The following is a 13,625-nucleotide window of genomic DNA, read 5'->3' as shown; positions in this document are numbered from 1 at the left end:
GTATTCGTGTGGCACGTTTGTTACATTGATACATGGTTACTAGCTGAAGCCACAGTTCTCACCAGGGTTTACTCTGTGTTGCACAGCTCTGTAGGCTTTGAGGAATACCTGATGTTGCATGGTCACCATTACAATACCTATAGACTAGTTTCACTGCTCTAAACATGTCCACATTCGTTTTTAATTCTCATCTCCATGGAGAAGAGTGCTCACTTCGCCCGTGGCTGAGAGAGAGTGCACTGGTGGGGAGGGGGAGTGGAACACCTGCACAGGTAGGAAGTCCTGCAGACCCAGTTACTGGTTGAGCAGTTACAGCTCCACCAATTTGGGCTTCAGTGTTTCCACCTGGAAAACGGGCATGCTAAGAGTAGTGCCCATAATTAGGGCTGTTGTGAGGACTGAGTGAGGCAACATAGGCCAAGCGCTGCACATAAAACAGCAAGATACTATGTTAAAGAACTATCTCTATGGGCCCCCACGTGTCTGTCAGTTTGTCGTACTGTGGGGGCTTCTGTATTGCTGTGATGCTGGAAGCTATGCCACTGGTATTCAGACACCAGCAGGGTCACCGGTGGAGGACAGGTTTCAGCTGAGCTTCCAGACTAAGACAGACTAGGAAGAAGGACCCGGCAATCTACTTCAGAAAAGCATTAGCCAGTGAAAACCTTATGAATAGCAGCGGAACACTGTCTGATATAGTGCTGGAAGATGAGCCTGCCTGGCTGGAAGGCACTCAAAAGAACGTTTCAAGATCTATCCTGAAGTACAATGCTGTCAGTGATAGGATAATATCCATACGGCTACAAGAAAGACCAGTTAATATGACTATTATTCAAATTTACACACCAACCACTAGGGCCAAAGATGAAGAAACAGAAGATTTTTATCAGCTGCTGCAGTCTGAAATTGATCGAACATGCAATCAAGATGCATTGATAATTACTGGAGACTGGAATGCGAAAGTTGGAAACAAAGAAGAAGGATCAGTAGTTGGAAAATATGGCCTTCGTGATAGAAACAATACCGGAGATTGAATGATAGAATTTTGCAAGACCAATGACTTCTTCATTGCAAATACCTGCTTTCACCAATATAAACGGCGACTATACACATGGATGTCACCAGAGCGAACACACAGAAATCGAATTGACTACATCTGTGGAAAGAGACGATGGAAAAGCTCAATATCATCAGACAGAACAAGGCCAGGGGCCGACTGTGGAACAGACCGTCAATTGCTCCTAATCAAGTTCAAGCTGAAATTGAAGAAAATCAGAGCAAGTCCATGAGAGCCAAAATATGACCTTGAGTATATCCCACCTGAATTTAGAGACCATCTCAAGAATATATTTGATGCATTGAACACTAGTGACCGAAGGCCAGACGAGTTGTGGAATAACATCAAGGACCTCATCCATGAAGAAAGGAAGAGGTCACTGAAAAGACAGGAAAGAAAGAAAAGACCAAGATGGATGTCAGAGGAGACTCTGAAACTTGCTCTTGAGCGTCAAGCAGCTAAAGCAAAAGGAAGAATTGATGAAGTAAAAGAACTGAACAGAAGATTTCAAAGGGCCTCTCGAGAAGACAAAGTAAAGCATTAAAATGACATGTGCAAAGAGCTGGGGATGGAAAACCAAAAGGGTCGCATTCCTCAAGCTGAAAGAACTGAAGAAAAAATTCAAGCCTCGAGTTGCAGTAGTGAAGGATTCCGTGGCGAAAATATTAAATGATGCAGGAAGCATCAAAAGAAGATGGAAGGAATACAGAGTCATTATACCAGGAAGAATTAGTCAATATTCGACCATTTCAAGAGGTGGTATATGATCAGGAACTGATGGTACTGAAGGAAGAAGTCCAAGCTGCTCTGAAGGCATTGGCGAAAAACAAGGCTCCAGGAATTGATGGAATATCAATTGAGATGTTTCAACAAACAGATGCAGCACTGGAGGTACTCACTCGTCTATGCCAAGAAATATGGAAGACAGCTTCCTGGCCAGCTGACGGGAAGAGATCCATATTTATGCCTATTCCCAAGAAAGGTGATCCAACCGAATGTGGAAATTATAGAACAATATCATTAATATCACACGCAAGCAAAGTTTTGCTGAAGATCATTCAAAAACGGCTGCAGCAGTATATTGACAGGGAACTGCCAGAAATTCAGGCCGGTTTCAGAAGAGGACGTGGAACCGGGGATATCATTGCTGATGTTAGATGGATCCTGGCTGAAAGCAGAGAATACCAGAAGGATGGTTACCTGTGTTTTATTGACTATGCAAAGGCATTCGACTGTGTGGATCATAACAAACTATGGATAACATTGTGAAGAATGGGAATTCCAGAACACTTAATTGTGCTCATGAGGAACCTTTACATAGATCAAGAGACAGTTGTTTGGACAGAACAAGGGGATTCTGATTGGTTTAAAGTCAGGAAAGGTGTGCGTCAGGGTTGTATTCTTTCACCATACCTATTTAATCTGTATGTTGAACAAATAATACGAGAAGCTGGACTATATGAAGAAGAGTGGGCCATCAGGATTGCAGGAAGACTCGTTAACAACCGTTATGCAGATGACACAACCTTGCTTGCTGAAAGTGAAGAGGACTTGAAGCACTTACCAATGAAGATCAAAGACCACAGCCTTCAGTATGGACTGCATCTCAACATAAAGAAAACAAAAATCCTCACAACTGGACCAATGAGCAACATCATGATAAATGGAGAAAAGATTGAAGTTGTCAAGGATTTCATTTTACTTGGATTCACAATCAACAGCCATGGAAGCAGCAGTCAAGACATCAAAAGACGCATTGCATTGGGTAAATCTGCTGCAAAGGACCTCTTCAAGTGCCGAAGAGCAAAGACGTCACCCTGAAGACTAAGGTGCACCTGACCCAAGCCATGATATTTTCAATCGCATCATACGCATGTGAAAGCTGGACAATGAATAAGCAAGACTGAAGAAGAGTTGAAGCCTTTGAATTGTGGTGTTGGCGAAGAATATTGAGTGGGCCAAAAGAATGAACAAATCTGTCTTGGAAGAAGTGCGGCCAGAATGCTCCTTAGAGGCAAGGATGGCAAGACTGCATCTTACATACTTTGGACTTGTTGTCAGGAGGGATCAGTCCCTGGAGAAGGACATCATGCTTGGCAGAGTACAGGGTCAGTGGAAAAGAGGAAGACCCTTAACGAGGTAGATTGACACAGTGGCTGCAACAATGAGCTCAAGCATAACAATGATTGTAAGGATGGTGCAGGACCGGGCAGTGTTTCGTTCTGTTGTACACAGGGTCGCTGTGAGTCGCTACCAACTCGACAGCACCTAACAACAACAACAGCATCTCTATGGGATCAAATTTACAGCAGCTCCTTGAAAGGTCAGGTAGGAAGCTTGAGGGCAGTGGGTTTATGTAAATGGGGGGCGGGAACGACTAGGAAAAGGAGGGCAGGAATGGTTGTATGACTGGAATAATGTAGTCAGTGTCAGTGAATAGTACATGTAGGAAATGTTAAATTGGTGACTGGTGTATGTGTTGTTGTCGTTAGGTGTCATCAAGTCAGTTCCGACTCACAGTGACCCTACACACAACAGAAGGAAACACTGCCCAGTCTTGCACCATCCTCACAATCATTGTTTCGCTTGAGCCCGTTGTTGCGGTCACTGTGTCAATCCATCTCGTGAGGGTCTTCCTATCTTTCACTGTCTGTATTTTCAACAATAGCAATAAAAATAAAAAGTACATTGGCAAAACAATTCTATTATGAAAACATTCTGCATCCCACTTTGAAATGTGGCGTCTGGGGTCTTAAATGCTAACAAGCGGCCATCTAAGATGCATCAATTGGTCTCAACCAACCTGGATCAAAGGAGAATGAAGAACACCAAGATCACATGATAACTAAGAGCCCAAGAGACAGAAAGGGCCACATGAACCAGAGACCTACATCATCCTGAGACCAGAAGAACTAGTTGGTGCCCGGCCACAACCGATGACTGCCCTGACAGGGAGCACAACAGAGAACCCCTGAGGGAGCAGGAGATCAGTGGGATGCAGACCCCAAATTCTCACAAAAAGACCATACTTAATGGTCTGACTGAGACTAGAGGAATCCCGGCGGTCATGGTCCCCAAACCTTCTGTTGGCCCAGGACAGGAACCATTCCCGAAGACAACTCATCAGACACGAAAGGGACTGGACAGTAGGTAGGAGAGAGATGCTGATGAAGAGTGAGCTAATTATATCAGGTGGACACTTGAGACTGTGTTGGCATCTCCTGTCTGGAGGGGGGATGGGAGGATAGAGAGAGTTGGAAGCTGGCAAAATTGTCACGAAAGGAGAGACTGGAAGGGCTGACTCATTAGGGGGAGAGCAAGTGGGAGTACGGAGTAAGGTGTATATAAACTTATATGTGACAGTCTGACTTGATTTGGAAACGTTCACTTGAAGCTCAGTAAAAGTTAAAAAAATAAATAAAATAATAAGTACAAGAAAAATGGCAGCAGCTCTCTTTCCTTAAGGTGATATTGATGAAGATAGTGACGTGATTTTTCTAGATCTCAAGAAAGGAGTCCAGTCCAATGGCCTTTTGACTCCATAAGCTGTGTACTTGCTTTTATCCTCTTTACACTGTTTTTTAAAAAAGCGCACAGCGGAAGGGGTTTACCGGGAGTGGCTGCTTGCTTGCTGGGCACAGGGTTTCCGTTCGGGCGGATGGAAAAGTGCCAGAACTAGACAGTAGTGATGGGTGTTCCACATTTGGATGTAACTTACCCATACTGAATTGTACACTTAAAAAGTGTTTCTATGGTAAATTTCATGTTATAATTGTTTTACCACAGTGTAAAAAAGAACTTTCAGGGTATATACACATAAAATTAGGAAACATTAATAAAATAAACAAAATCTACCTTTAAAAAACGCATATGCGCACACACACCAAATGCTCATTTTGGTATTCTTTGTGTTATACAGCATATTAACCTCTTTACGTCCTGAAGTATCTTTGTCCTAAAATGACAGGGATGTATTCCTTGAGATAATAATATACAAAGAAAATACCTAGACAGCAGGGATGTACTACTTCAGATAGTAATATGTTCAGAAAATACCTAGATAGCTTCCTGCTAGGGGCAAATGTTATGTTATTTTCTGTAAAAATGAAAAGGCGCACAACTCACACATACGCCCACGCACACATCCACCTTACTTCTGATCTCTGATGTCATCTGATGGGAAAAGGACCGGCTTAGACATCCAGTCATGAATTAGCTTTGTGACTTTAGGCAAATACCATGACCCCTCTTGCCCCAGAGCCCTTGGTTATAAAATGAGGGAGTTAGGTAAGTAGATGGCCCCCACCAGCCTGCCCTCAGCTATGAGTTACTTCTGCTGATGGAAGCTTCTGGAAGCACACATAATTCAAAACAACACACGATGGTTGTTTCTGAAATCATGTATTTGGTGGGAGTTATAATTTTCTTAGACTCTCTAGGTGGGTGCAAACAGTTAGTGCTCTCAGCTGAAAGGATGGAGGTTCAAGTCCACCCAGAGGCACCTTGGGAGAAAATCCTGGTGATCAACTTCTGAAAAACCAGCCATTGGAAACCCCGTGGAGCACAGTTCTACTCTGACACACATGGGGTCACCAGGAGTCAGGGTTGACTCAATGGTAGCTGGTTTAGTTTTGGTTTGGTTATAATTCTCTTACTTTTTTAAAGCAAAGCAGCCCCTCCACCCTTTTTCCCTGTTGGGCTTTGACTAATGTTAAAATCAGCGTGCATGTCCTGGCCACACACAGAGTGGCACACTGTGGGAACACACCTGGGCTCATGGTGGGGAGAAGCTGGTTTAGGATGAGACGTGGCCATGAACAGTCCACACGGCAGATTCTACCTGTGGACACCTGGACATCAGGTGGGGTGGGAGCAGAGGAAAGGGAGCACTTAGAGTTTGGGGCCAAGGAGAGAAAACCTAAATGACTATCCCCAGAGGTACAGAGAAAATGGGTGGAAAACCTGGATGACAAGGGGTTCACGGTGTCCTGTTTCCCTTTGTCTTTGCCCATCAGATAAAACTCCCAGCCACACTGGAAATGCAGGCGCGGCGGGAGGTAACCTGGGCAGGTTTCCTGGAACTCCTGGGGAGATAATGCCTCAGCTTCCAGATTTGACTAGTTGATGAGCAAACAGCATCGCGCGACCAGATGGGTGGTGGCGGCATTGATTGTAATCCTCTCTCCTTTCTTTTCTTAGAGAGCCCAGAGTGCCTCGGGGAAAATTGGCTGAATAAAAGGTATAAAGACTTTCTCTTCTTTTGCGGAATCATTTGTGACAGACATGAGCATGTTGAACATCTTGGGAGCTGCTGATAAGGAATGCGGGAGTTTCTGGGGTTTCCCTTCACTGGAGGGAAAGATGGGTTGGGGGCTGAGGAGTTGGCCTGGCTTAGCGCCCCCCAACACGGTACCTCCTCTCCCCACCTGCAGCGGGCGATCCAGAAGGGTGCTGGGGACAGCAGGCTGGGGGAACCAGGGGAGCCAACAGGGGCAGGTAAGGGAGTTGAGGAGTCAGTTTTCAGGCGGCATTGCTTGGCAACTACGGCTTGCCAGAGGACCCGTATTGATTCTTCCCAGCCCTTCCCTCTCCCCCGCTTTGCACTGTCCCCCACCCCTCACTGGGCTTTCCCAGGACAGCAAAGACTTTCAACCCCAAGGGCATTCTGGGGCTCACTGGTCCAGGGTTATCTGACCCCCTCCATGACCTGGCCTCCTCCAGGTGGGCTGCAGAGTCAGCTCAGTTACCCTTGTTGACACCCCTTGGAGGGACACAGTCCCTGCCTCCATCCTACGGCCGGCCCTCCACCACCCACGTGTAATCAACTTCTTGGTAGGTTCACGTTCAGAGTTTCACTTTGGGAAAAGAGTCATTACACCAGCAATGGGTATTTGTTGGGAACAAAACAGGGCTTTAAACCAGTTCACTGCAGTTCAAACCCCTCTGAAATTTTGCGTTTCTTTTTCTTTTTTTAAATTATTTTCTTCTTTTTATGTGCTGGCTTCCCGGTATCGTGTACTGTCTTACCACTTATCTACTGTCTATTTAGTGTTTTTCTAACAAGTTCCCAGGCAATGTTAATACTGCTGATCAGGGACCAGCGGAGAACCACTAGTAGAGCAGTGGTTCTCGGGATTTGTGATACACAAGCGTCACCAGGGAATCTTGTTAAAATGTAGATTCTGATTCAGCATATCTGGGGTGGAAATGCAAATTCTCAGCAGGGGTTTAAACCGTAATGAACCGGTTTGAAGCCCCGGAACAAAATTAGGAAACGCAGGTTTGTCATATGTGTGTAAACCCTTTCCTCTCCCCGCCCCCTCATGGGCTCCTTCCCACTGGCCCCCCCAGGTCTTCAGTGGTATGTGCTCAAGGACACCACATTGTTTTTGGCAAAATGGAAATGGGAAGTCACTGTCAGGGTGGGGGAGCATGAGGGCTCCCTAAGCCCAAACACCTGAAATTTTATCGAGGGGGGGTCTCATTTACTTTTTTACTAATTACTTTTGCCCCATTACCACCTTTGGTTCAGAAGGGAGCACTAAGATCCCCATCCGGGCAGGGGGGGTTCACCGTTGGGCCACCGTGGTCAGCGTGTGGACAGCACAGCTTAGGCTCTTTCAGAGGCACCCAATGGGGCAGGCACAGTGATGTGGGGCCCAGAGGGTCCTCTGTGTGTAACTGTGGGCTTTCAGCATGGGCCGTGAGCGACAGGGTTCCCCAACGAGCGGCCATCAGTATCTGTTGGTGCTGAGTGCGGTTCTCCGTGGAGGAGACACAGCAAGGGCAGTGGATGTTGCCTTTACACTCTCACCAAGTATTCTTAACCCTAAGGAGGGCTTTGCTTCACACAGCAGCCTTCTGGAGACACCGTCTTTGTCAACTGTGTCTTACCTTGATTAACTTGACTACAGGGAAGGTGTTTTCCAAAGGTATCTTCAGGTGAATCCTTTTGTAAACTCAAGGATCCGTCTGTGTTCCATGTAAATATGCTGTGAGTCACCTGGTTTGTAGGTACCCATCGGGTGACAGTCAGCAAGGTATGCACAGGCTTAATTGTGCCTACCTACTAATCTGTAGTGCACAATTTCACCTGTTTTTCATATGTTGGTGACTAGTCCATGCACAAGGAAGCCTATGCATACCTTGCTTATTGGGTAACCCATCTCTGTAAAGTTTGCATATTTGTTTTTTTAAACAGCTTTATTGCTGTGTAATGGATGTTCAGTATAGCATATATGTTTAGGGTGTACAACTTGATAAGTTTTGACATACACGTATTCCCACAAAACCATAAGCCATAATCCAAATCATGACCATATCCATCACTCTAAAAGTTTCCTCCTGCCCTTCGTAATCCCTTCTTCCCACCTCTGCCCGCCCCCTTCCCAGGGGACCATTGATCTGTTTCTCAACGCTCTAGATTGGGTTGTATTTTCTAGAGTTTTATAGAAATAGAATTATGCAGATTGTGCCCTTTTTCTTTGTTTTCTTGCCCCTTTCATTCGGCATAATAATTTTGAAAGGTATTCATGTTGTTGAGTGTATCAGTAGTTCATTCCTTTTCACTGCCGAGTAGTAGTCTGTGGTAAGGAGCCCTGGCGGTGTCATGGTTAAAGTGATGGACCGCTAACTGAAAGGCAGGCAGTTCAAAACCACCAGCAGCTCCGCAGGGGAAAGACGTGACAGTCTGCTTCTGTAGAGATTTACAGCCTTGGAAACCCTGTGGGGTTGCTATGTGTTGAAATCAACTCATAGCAGTGGGCTGGTTTTTGTATTCCATAGTAGGGAGCCCTGGTCATGCAGTGTTTGAAGCACGTGGCTGCTAACCGAAAGGTTAGCAGTTCGAACCCACCAGCTGCTCCACATGAGGAAATGTGGTAATCTGCTCTGTAAACCCTGTGGGGGCAGTTCAGCTCTGTCCTGCAGAGTCGCTATGAGTTGGACTCAACTTGATGGCGCACAACATTTCATGGTATGGATGTACCGCAGTTTGTTTATCCATTTACTACTTGAAGGACATTGGAGTGGCTTCCAGTTTGGGACTATTACAAATAAAGCTGCAATGACATCTGTGTACAAGTCTCTATATAGACATATGCTTTCTCTTCTCTTGGGCAAATAGCTAGGAGTGGAATGGCTGGACCATATGGCAGCATATGTTTAACTTTTTTAAGAAACTTCCAAACTGTTTTTCGAAATTGGTTGTACTATTTCACATTCCCACCAGCCATATGTGAAAGTTCCACTTCTTCAACATTCTCGTCAACACTTGGTGTTGTCAGCCTTTATAATTTTAGCCATTCTAAAAGTGTATAGTTGTATCTCATTGTGCCCTTAATCTGCACTTCCCTAAGGACTAATGGGAAACCCTGGTGGCATAGTGGTTAAGTGCTACGCCTGCTAACCCAAGGGTCAGCAATTCAAATCCACCAGGTGCACCTTGGAAACTCTATGGGGCATTTCTGCCCTGTCCCTTAGGGTCGCTATGAGTAGGAATTGACTCAACGGCAATGGGTTTGGTTTTGAAAGGACTAATGAGGAGCCCTGGTGGTACAGGGGTTAAATGCTCAGCAGCTAACTGAAAGATCAGTGGTTGGAACCCATCAGCTGCTCCTCGGGAGAAAGATGTGGCAGTCTGCTTCCGTAAAGATCGCAGCCTTGGAAACCCTATGGAGCAGTTCTGCTCTGTCCTATAGGATCACTGTAAGTCTCAGTTGACCCCACTGCCAACAGGTTGGGCTTGTTTTTAAAGACAAATTGTGCTGAGCATCTTCTCATGTGCTGTATGACTTAATTGGTAACATGTCTATTCAAATCTTTTGCTTATATTTTTGTTGGGTGATTTGTTATTGTTGAGTTTTGGAAATTCTTCATTTATTCTGGATACAAGTCCTTTATCAGATACAAGCTTTGTTACTATTTTTTTCCGATGTGTGGCCTGCCTTTTCATCCTCTTAAGTGTCTTCTGAAGGGCAAAGTTTTAATTTTGATGACGTCCAGTTTAACAATGCATGCATTTGAGATCATGGTTTTAGTGCTGTATCTAAGAAATTTTTGCCTGACCCGAGATCACAAAGAACGTTTTCTCCTAGAAGTTTTTTAGTTTTAGGTTTTGTATTTGGGTCTGTGATTCATCTTGATTAATTTTTGTGTGTGGTGTGAGGTATGGATTGAGTTTATTTTTCTGCCTATGGGTAGTCAATGGTTTCAGTACCCCTTGTTGAAAAGACAGTGCTTTCACCATTGAATCATCTTTGCACCCTTGTCAAAAGTCAGTTGTCCTATACGTATGAGTCTGTTTCTCGATTAGGGATTCCATACCACTGATCTGTTTGTCTATCTTGATGGCATAGTTCCAGATTATTGAGGCTTTGTAAGTTCAGAAATCAGGCAATGTTAGCTCTCCTACTTTGTTCTTCTTTTTAAAAAAGTTGTTTTTCCTATTCTAGGCCCTTTAAATTTTCATATGAATTTTAGAATCAGCATGTGAATTTCACATGAATTCTAGAATCAATAAAATTCTCCAAAAAAGCCTACTGGGATTTTGACTGGGACTGTATTGAATGTACAGATCAATTTGGGACATCGGTGACATCTTAACAATACTGAGTCTTCTGACCCATTCACAAGGTATGTCGCTCCGTTTATTTGGAGCTTCTTTAGTTTCTCTCAGCAATTCTCTATAGTTTTCAGTGTATGTATCTTGAATATCTTTTGTTGTATTTCTTGTGTTATTGAAAGTGGTATCTTTATTTCAATTTCTGATTGTTTGCTGCTAACCAAACCCAAACCCATTGCTGTCCAGTTGATTCCAACTCATGGCAACCCTACAGGGCAGAGTAGAACTCCCCCATAGGGTTTCCAAGGCTGTAATCTTTACAGAAGCAGACTGCCACACCTTTCTCCTGCAGAGTGGCTGGTAGGTTCGAACCGCTAACCTTTTGGTTAGCAGCTGAGCGCTAAACCACTATACCACCAGGACTCCTGTTTGTTGCTAGTGTATAGAAATTTTATAGAGAGAGAGAGTGTGTGTATTGATCTTCTATCCCACAACCTTGCTAAACGCATTTACCAGTTCTTGCTAGTAGCTTTTTTGTAGATTCCATCAGACTTTCTACGTAGGACAGTCATGTTGTCTGTGAATAAAGAGTTTTACTTCTTCCTTTCCAATCTGGATGTCTTTTATTTTTTTCTTGCCTTGTTGCACTGGCTAGAACCTCTAGTACAATGTTGAATAGAAGTAGTGACAGCAGATATTCTTGTTTTGTTCCTGATCTTAAAGGGAAGGTATTCTTCAGCCTTTCACCACAAAGTGTGTTGTTGTTGTTGTTGTGTGCTGCTGACTCTGACTCATAGCAACCCCGTGTGACAGAGCACAACTGCCCCATAGGGTGTCCTAGGCTGTCATCTTTACAGGAACTGATTGTCATCTGTAGACTTTTCACAGATGTCCTATACTGGGTTAAGGAAGTTCCCTCCTATGCCTAGTTTGCAGAGAGTTTTTATTGGGGATGGATGTTGAATTTTGTCAAGTGCTTTTCCTGCATCTATTGAGATGATCACGTGCCTTTTGGTTTCTTTGGCAAATTACATTGGTTAATTTTCAAACTTAAAACCAACATACCCAGAACCCACAGGTTTAAGTCAGTCATCTCACTGTTTTTTTCTGTTTTTCCCATCTGTTCTTTGGTTCCTTTTCCTTTTCTTTTTTTCCTTCTTTTGGACTGAGTATTGATTACTATTATTGCATTCGATCTCCTTTGTTGCCGTTTTAGTTATAACGGCTTTGTTATTTGGTGGTTGCCTTAGTGTTTATAGCACACATCTTTAAGCACAGGCCATCTGTGCTGTGGCCCCTGGGCCTGCACACGCACAGGGAGACCCACGGACACACAGACACTGCCTGTTCCTCACCCTCTCCCCCTTCTTCATCAGCCTGGATGGAGGCCCCAGGTTGGGGGGTGAGGGCATCCTAAAGAAGGGACAGGCAGAGACCCTTGATAGAAGCACTGGTGGTCTGGGAACTCGGGGTCCAAATTTAGAGACAAATGGCTTTGTCTTGTTTACCTTGAGAGTGGCCTCCCTCTCCTCAGTTAAGTGGAATCTGCAGGAACAGGAGCTAAGCTCTTGGAAGCTCGTTACAGAGGGCTCTTCACCGAGCCTACAGAATCTCTTCTGGGGAAATTTTTCATCATAAAGAGTAAGAGGATAGAGAGAAGAGAGCGAGCACTAAAGACCTCCCAGCACCTCAAAAACCCACTGAAGAGGGAGGTGATAAAACTGGGGAGAAGGGGAGTCAGAGACCCTCAGCAGCCCCTACTGGCCTCACCATGTAAGTATATCACAGAGTGTCACGGACACCACCCTTCTTGCCCCAACAGGCTGACAGAGCAGGCAAAGGACCCGTCAGAGGCTAAGGCCTTTCACTCTTCCGAATCCCAGCCCCACCTCCCCTCTACAAGCCCAGGTGGTGCAGTGCTTAAAGCGCTCAGCTGCTAAGTGATTAGAACCCACCAGTGGGTCTGTGGGAGAAAGACCTGGTGATCTGCTCCCGTAAAGATCACAGCTTAGGACAGCCTACGTAGGGTTGCTGTGAGTGGGAACTGACTCGACAGCACATAGCAGTAACAATGGTACATCCTCTCTGCTGAGCCAGCCGTGGCCAGACCCACCTTCTCAATCCTTTCTCTGTGCACAGTGGTTCCCAGCTTACAAGGAGCTTGGCTGCATGCCATCCCATGCGACACACATTATCCCATTTGATCCTCACACCTGGCCTGTTATGGAGGCAGGAGCAGTGCTATTGCCCCCATCTTACAGATGTGGAAGCTGAGGCTTAGAGCGGCAAGTGATTTTCCCAGGCTCATGTTGTAAGGGGAGGCCAGGTAGTGCAGTGGTGAAGACCTACAGCTGCTAACCCAGAGATCAGCAATTTGGAATCGACATGACAGCAACAGGTTGTACTGTAAAGGGCCAAGTGTGACCACACCCCTGGTTGTCCAGAGGTCTGCCTGTGCTGAGAATCCCCCTCGAGCAAAGCTGGTGCTCCGAAGAAGAGTGCATGGATTTCTTGTGCTTGGATTTTTGAGCCCCTTCCCACCCATGCCTCCTCCCACCACACCAGAGTTGCTCACTGACCCGTATGAGACTCAGATTCCAACTTTCTGGCCCATTAAGGGCTCTCCAGGCCTTTGGAGGGAGTCCCAGGTGGTGCACATGGCCAACGTGCTCAGCTGCTAACCAAAAGGTTGGAGGTTCTAGTCCACCCAGAGGCTTCTCCAGAGAAAGGCCTGGCGATCTACTTCCGAAAAATCAGCCGTTGAAAACCCTATGGAACACAGTTCAACTCTGACACACTTCGGGTTGCCACGAGTCAGAGTGGACTCAACAGCGAGTGGTTTTCAGGCGTTTAGAGAGAACGCCTTCATTGTCAATGTTGTTGGCTGTCCCCCCTTAGCAAACCACAAGGCTCCTGACTCGGACAACCGACATCTGAGTCCAGAGAGACCACGTGCTCATTTTAAGCAGCAACTGTTTTTCTGACAAGCTGTATATTATGTCATAA

General features: G+C 45.3%; 1 protein-coding gene across 1 annotated transcript in view; it reads left to right on the top strand.

Annotated features, from left to right (window-relative positions):
- The window catches only part of RBFOX3 (RNA binding fox-1 homolog 3), a 551,245-nt gene that overhangs the window by 396,516 nt on the left and 141,104 nt on the right, over positions 1-13,625 (top strand). The window contains exon 4 of the mRNA XM_049860619.1: positions 6,257-6,296. The gene's annotated coding sequence lies outside the window, so the exon portion shown is untranslated. The remainder of the gene's footprint in view (positions 1-6,256; positions 6,297-13,625) is intronic.

This window comes from Elephas maximus, chromosome 19 (assembly GCF_024166365.1).
Source record: "Elephas maximus indicus isolate mEleMax1 chromosome 19, mEleMax1 primary haplotype, whole genome shotgun sequence".
NCBI lineage: Eukaryota > Metazoa > Chordata > Mammalia > Proboscidea > Elephantidae > Elephas > Elephas maximus.
Note: the sequence above shows the minus strand (reverse complement) of the source record. Positions and strands in the feature narration are given on the sequence as shown.